Source organism: Epinephelus lanceolatus, chromosome 4 (assembly GCF_041903045.1).
Source record: "Epinephelus lanceolatus isolate andai-2023 chromosome 4, ASM4190304v1, whole genome shotgun sequence".
In the NCBI taxonomy this organism is placed as follows: Eukaryota; Metazoa; Chordata; class Actinopteri; order Perciformes; family Serranidae; genus Epinephelus; species Epinephelus lanceolatus.
The window spans coordinates 19,300,827-19,307,111 of NC_135737.1; the positions used below are offsets into that span (position 1 = coordinate 19,300,827).

General features: G+C 46.8%; 1 long non-coding RNA gene across 1 annotated transcript; it reads left to right on the forward strand.

Moving 5' to 3' along the window:
* The first annotated feature begins 320 nt into the window (after window positions 1–320).
* On the forward strand, window positions 321–4,204 carry LOC144462734 (uncharacterized). Its single transcript, XR_013490954.1, has 3 exons — window positions 321–540; window positions 671–742; window positions 4,059–4,204. It is a non-coding gene; the product is annotated as an uncharacterized LOC144462734 (long non-coding RNA).
* Window positions 4,205–6,285: the final 2,081 nt, after the last annotated feature.

A 6,285-nucleotide genomic window follows, 5' to 3' on the forward strand; every position in this document is an offset into this window, starting at 1 on the left:
GCGATGAGAAAGTGCGAATAAAAATATTGCGCGACACTGCTGCTTTTGATTTGTTCATTTTAGCATCAGCCTTACCATTTTCAGATGACACGTACATTGGGCCCCTCATTCCTGTACTTGGTATGGGGTTAAGGGTTCTTAATGTACCACTGCATAAAATGATGTTGTCCTGTGATCTGTTTCAGGGGGAAGTGACAGTTGGTGTGCATCCGGCTCTGCCCTTGGATGCGGTCACGATGATTTTGGGTAATGATATTTGCAGGAGTCGGGTGTGGGCTGATGGTCCACCTCCTGCTATCGTGGCACCAGAGCCCCTGGTTAGCAGTGGCCCTGACAAAAGTGAGGCAGAGTTCCCTGATGTGTTTGCCATGTGCGCTGTGACGCGTGCACAGTCAAAGTCCACTGTGAAAGTTGATACTCCAGAGCACAATGATGTGATATGTCCTGATGTTCCCTGGTCTGTTTCCCACAGTGAGTTGGTGAAGGAGCAGCAGGCTGATGAGTCCCTGGGGGCTTTGCTGGAGATGGCTCTTCCTGTTGGTGAGATGAAAAACCACGCTCAGTGTTATTTCGTTGAGAATGATGTATTGATGAGAAAGTGGGTACCTCAGCGGGAAGACTTTGTTGGTGATCCTCTTTACCAAGTTGTTGTGCCTTCTAAGTTTCGCAGTTTGGTGTTGCAGGTTTCCCATGATGAGTCCGGTCATTTGGGCGTCAGGAAGACGTACGACCGTATTTTGAGGTATTTCTTTTGGCCACGTTTGAAAAGAGATGTGTCAGCATACATAAAGTCATGCCATACGTGCCAGCTTACCAGCAAACCGAACCAGAGCTTGAAGCCTGTGCTATTGTTTCCAATACCAGCTATAGCCCATGTAGTGTAAGAGTTAATCCTTAATCAAGTAAAAGTGTTATACTGCATAAGTTGATTAAGAAACAAAAGCCACATAACCATCAGATAACCATGTTTTATGTATAAGTTCTTATAAAACTGATCGAGATGCATCTATATGGGTTAAAGCATTGTTATACATGTCAAAGTGTTCACAATACAAAGTTATGAGCTCACATTGTATTCACACACTGAAGAGCACACATATAACCTATCATGTTCTGTATAATGATAACACACACACATTCAAATGTTTGTATTACCTGATGCACATTTAAAGGTTCACATTGCATAAGAGCACAAGGGGCTGCATAAAGAAAGTCCCTAAGATTCACATGTTTTTTTAAAAAATAAAGTGAAAGCAAATCCAAAGCTAAGGGTGGGAAATTTGGGAAATTCCAGGCTCAAAGTGAAAGTGATTACACCATTAAAAACGGGCCTGTTCATGATTGGACAAAGAGAAAAAGGTTGCCACCAACAGATTTGGATCTGAGTGGGAAGGATTAACAAAAAGAGGTGGAGACTCTACCCAGTCTCCACCAGCATAAAAGCGAGCACACTGAGAGCGAGATTTCAGTCTGGCTCCGGGGCTTGACTCATGAGTTGTATGTGTTGAAGCTTGTGAACACATTAAACTCGATTGCATCGGACTCTGCCTGTCTCCAGTGTTTCTTTGAGCATTAATTAGATGAACCCAAGGTACTAGACTGACATCAGAGGACAACTGAGAAGCATCGCTGAGGACAAGGTCGGGAGCCTCCAGGCCCGCTTCTAGGCACCAATTTTTACCTCTTCACCCAGCCTTTTGAGCATTTGGTAATAGACTGTGTGGGGCCCTTGCCTCCTTCTAAGTCAGGTGCTAGTTACTTGTTAACTGTGATGTGCCAAAGTACAAGGTACCCTGCTGCGTACCCTCTGCACACGATCACAGCTAGGTCTGTGGTGCGTGCTTTAACACAGTTTATGTCCATCTTTGGTGTTCCCAGAGTCATACAGTCAGACCAAGGGTCAAACTTTTCATCCCATTTGTTTTCCCAGATTTTGAAGCAGTTGCGCATAATCAGGCATCTGCGTACCATGCTCAGAGCCAAGGTGTCCTGGAACGTTTCACCAGACACTTAAATCTATGTTGCGTGCATATTGTGTTCAGCTGAAGGGTGACTGGGAGGAAGGCTTGCCATGGCTGTTACTGGCTGCTAGGGAGGTTGTCCAGGTGAGTACAGGGTTCAGCCCCAATGACCTGGTGTTTGGGCATAAGGTGCGGGGTCCATTGGCACTTTTGCAGGATAATTGGGAGGTTGAACCACCTAGAAACCTTCTGGAGTATGTTAATGGCTTTAAGTACAGGCTGTATAAAGCCCAGGAGGCGACTAAGGGCAAGTTGTCTTCTGCACAGGACAAGATGAAAAAACTTTATGATCGGCAGGTTGAAAATCGTGTCTTTCTCCCTGGAGACTAGGTGCTTGCTCTGTTGCCTATTGTGACATCTTCATTTCAGGCAAAGTTTTCTGGTCCATATACTGTGGTGAAGAAGGTTTCAGATCAGAACTATGTGATTGCTATTCCTAACCGTAGGTCCTCCACTCAGCTCTGTCATGTTAACTTGTTGAAACCGTATCATGCCCGTACGGGCCAGTTACCTGCTCAGGAGCAGGTATTAGATGTCCACCCTGCCTGTTTGTCAGTGTCTGCGTCCCCTGTTGTTGTGTCGGGCCCTGACGAGGCCATACTTTATGGTCGGTTGAAAAATTCGGAGTCTCTGAGGAACTTGGATGGTTTGCTCAGCCATTTGGATGTTTCCAAACGCAACCAACTAGCTGGTTTGATTAAAGGTTTTCCATGTTTGTTTGGTGATACACCTACTCGCACACATTTAATTGAGCATGACATAGACATTGGAGTGTCTAAGCCTATCAAGCAGGGGTTTTATCGTGTCCACCCAGAGAAACGTAGGTTCCTTGATGCTGAGGTTAAATACATGTTGGAGAATGATATTGCAGAGCCATCAGGTTCTAGTTGGGCTTCACCTTGCTTGCTTATGTCAAAGTCAGACAACACACCCAGATTTTGTACTGACTTTTGTAAAGTTAATAATGTCACAAAACCAGACTGTTTTCCTCTTCCTAGGATGGAAGACTGCATTGACCAGGTGGGGTCAGCTAAATTTGTCAGCAAGTTCGATCTGCTGAAAGGCTACTGGCAGGTTCCATTGTTGGAGAGGGCACAAGAGATTGCTGCATTTGTTACACCCACAGGGTTGTTTTCTTATCAGGTGATGCCTTTTGGTTTGAGGAATGCACCAGCGACCTTCCAATGCCTGATGAACAAGGTTGTTGGAGACCTGGAAGGTTGCTCGGTGTACCTTGACGATGTGGTTATCTATTCTGATGAGTGGGATGTTCATCTTGACCGCACTGAAAGGCTGTTTGTCCGTTTGGCAAGGCAAGGTGTGTCCTGTGCGTGCAAAGGTCCAAGCAATTGATGGTTATGCTCCTCCGGCAACTAAAAAGGAACTGATGCGTTTTTTGGGACTAGTTGGGTTCGCTGTTTCTGTAGGAACTTTTCCACTGTGGTTGCTCCCCTTACAAATTTGTTGAAGGGCAAGGTCAAGTATGTTTGGTCTGCAGAGTGTCAGACTGCATTTGAGAATGTGAAAGCACTCATTTGTAATGCTCCTGTTTTGGCTGCTCCTCAGTGGGATAGGGAGTTTAAGATTGAGGTTGATGCCAGTTATGTTGGTGCTGGAGCAATGTTGTTGCAGTGTGATGATTTGGGAGTGGACAAGCCAGTCTGCTATTTTTCACGGAAGTTCAATAGACATCAGCTGAACTACTCTGTAATAGAAAAAGAAACGCTGGCTTTGATTTTGGCTTTGCAGCACTTTAGTGTGTATGTTGGCTCTGGACCTGTGGTGGTCTTCACAGACCACAGTCCTCTGACTTTTCTGAACTCTTTGCAGTGTCCAAATCAGCGGCTGATTCGTTGGGCACTGATGTTGCAGTCCTATAGTTTGGACATTTGCCATATCAGGGGACGGGACAATGTGGTGGCGGACGCGTTGTCTCGGGCTCCTTGCCATTAATTTTATGTTATGTATATTAATTTAACCTTTGCTGTGTCCCTTCTTCTTCTTCCTCTCCCTCTTAACTCTTAAATTTGGCTTCAGGATATCAGTTGCTGAGGATGGAGTGGAGAGGCGGTGGGCTGATGTGGCCACGTAAGCGGTGAGGTGGTTTTTTTTTTCTTTAGCATTATATTATGTGATTACAATATTGGTATGTTTTATATTTAATTGTTTTAAGGGGTGGCTGACTGGGCGCCAGGGTTCTCTTTGGGACCTAGACTTTATGGGGGGGGGGGGGGGGGGGGGTGTTACGGCCTTGTGGCCTTGTGGCCTTGTGGCCCTGTTTCCTGTGTACTGGTTGTGCTCTCTGTTGCAGGACTAATTGGTGCCTGATTGCCAACCAGGATAAATGGCAACCAGGATAAATGGACCCACCTATCTCTCTGACTTTCCACCACAGCAGACCTTTGTTCCCCTTTTTGCTTTTGTTAGCTTATGTTGTCATACATACAACACACACCATACATTGTTCACAGCACTCACACCCTTACACACACTACTGATACTGATACTCACACCCCATTCCTTCTTCAGCCTTTATTTAATAAATACTTTTGTTAAATTTTGATCAGTGCGTGCACATCTCCCTCTTTTTGTTGCGGCTTGAGAGCCAGTCGTAACAGAAGTGATCACAGTTTATGTCCAAAAGGTCAAAGGTCAGCTTCACTGTGACATCACAATGTTCTACAAAAACACTTTAGCCATTATTTAAGGTCATAACTTAGACAAAACATCCTATTTTGGGTTAAAATATGTGTTTAAATGTGCGTTAAATTACTCACGTTATCTATTCTGCTGTGATTAATGTTCATGCGTCTAACAAAAGTTTTCATGGGTAACTGTTAATGTTACAACATATTGCACCATGGGTTAAGTTGTGCATCCAATTAGTGACCTCCTGCTGTGATGAAGCTGCCACATAAAATGAAGAGGAGCCGCTCAAGACATACCTCATTCAAGTGCAGTTGGCCACTCAGTTTAACTCCTGGTAAGCGGTCGAGACAGCAATGTAAGTTGCCCTTGCCCTGGAAAGTGAGTCCTGCAGATCCTCATGGACCAAAAACTTTGGTTGGGACCCTTGCTGAAGCAGAGCGGGTCAAGCATAAGCTAGTCAACAGTGACTGCCCTCCCAGCATGAGACACTGGGTACGCCAGACTATGAGGGGAGCAACAACAAAGAAGTGGCCCACCAATTCACCAGTGCACCTCCACGACGACCACGACTGGGAGCCAGGAGAGACATCTGGCAGAGGGGTGTTTTTGGTGTGGAGAGCCAGGCCACATTGCACATCACTGCCTAGCACCAGCCCCAAGAAGCCCACTGCCTATGCCAACATCATACTAGCGCGAGGTGGCACAACGGGGGATCTGCCACCCACCACAAACTCTTCCCCCCTTTTCAAGTCACAGCTGGGACTTTTAGGCTGGGCCCAGGGGCTGTATGTGGACCTCAACCTTAATGGCACCCTATGCCCTGCCATCTCCCTGGTCCGCCTTGGAACCCCTGCTGGTATGAACGGCTCAAGACCACAGGATTGGAGGCCCACCAAGCTCCGTATCACTACAGTCACTGACGAACACACCAGAATGTTAGGAAAAAGATTTCTTTGAGTGACTGGTGCCAACCACATTGTTGGCCACAAGTTTCGATTAGCCAACATACAAGACCCCTGCATTGTTGGGCCTCACCTGCTGGTCAAGCCAAAGGCTGTGGTGGATGTACCCAGAACTACACTCTACGTGGGTTCTGAAGCCATAGCACTCCATGCCACAGGTGAAGAAGGACTGAGGCTCGCCTCGCTGCCATCACTGACAACTAGTTGGTCCACAGTAGCACAACCATCACCAAACATGGGGCCCTCCACCTTGTCACCACCATCCAAACACAGCAGATCCACCAGATCATTGTGGTTGCTACTGCATGGTAACCAACTGTGGGGTCGCCCACACCACCACCAGCAGCCAAAAGGGCCTCCACACCATCACAGCAACCCCAGCTTCCATCCATCGAGACCAAGCAAGCTATCAAGGACCTGTACTGCAGGAGCTGTGACGGCCTGGAGGTGGAGCAGAGATGCCATCTGCATAAGCTACTGGACCTATTTGCTAACATCTTTGCAGCCAGGGACAAGGACTGTACACACACCAACTTGTCACAGTATGACACTGACATTGGTAGTGCACACACCATTCACCTGCACCCTTGCCGCCTACCTTTCATTAAGTGGGCCGTGGCAGAACAACAGATCAAGGAGATGGTGAAGGCAGA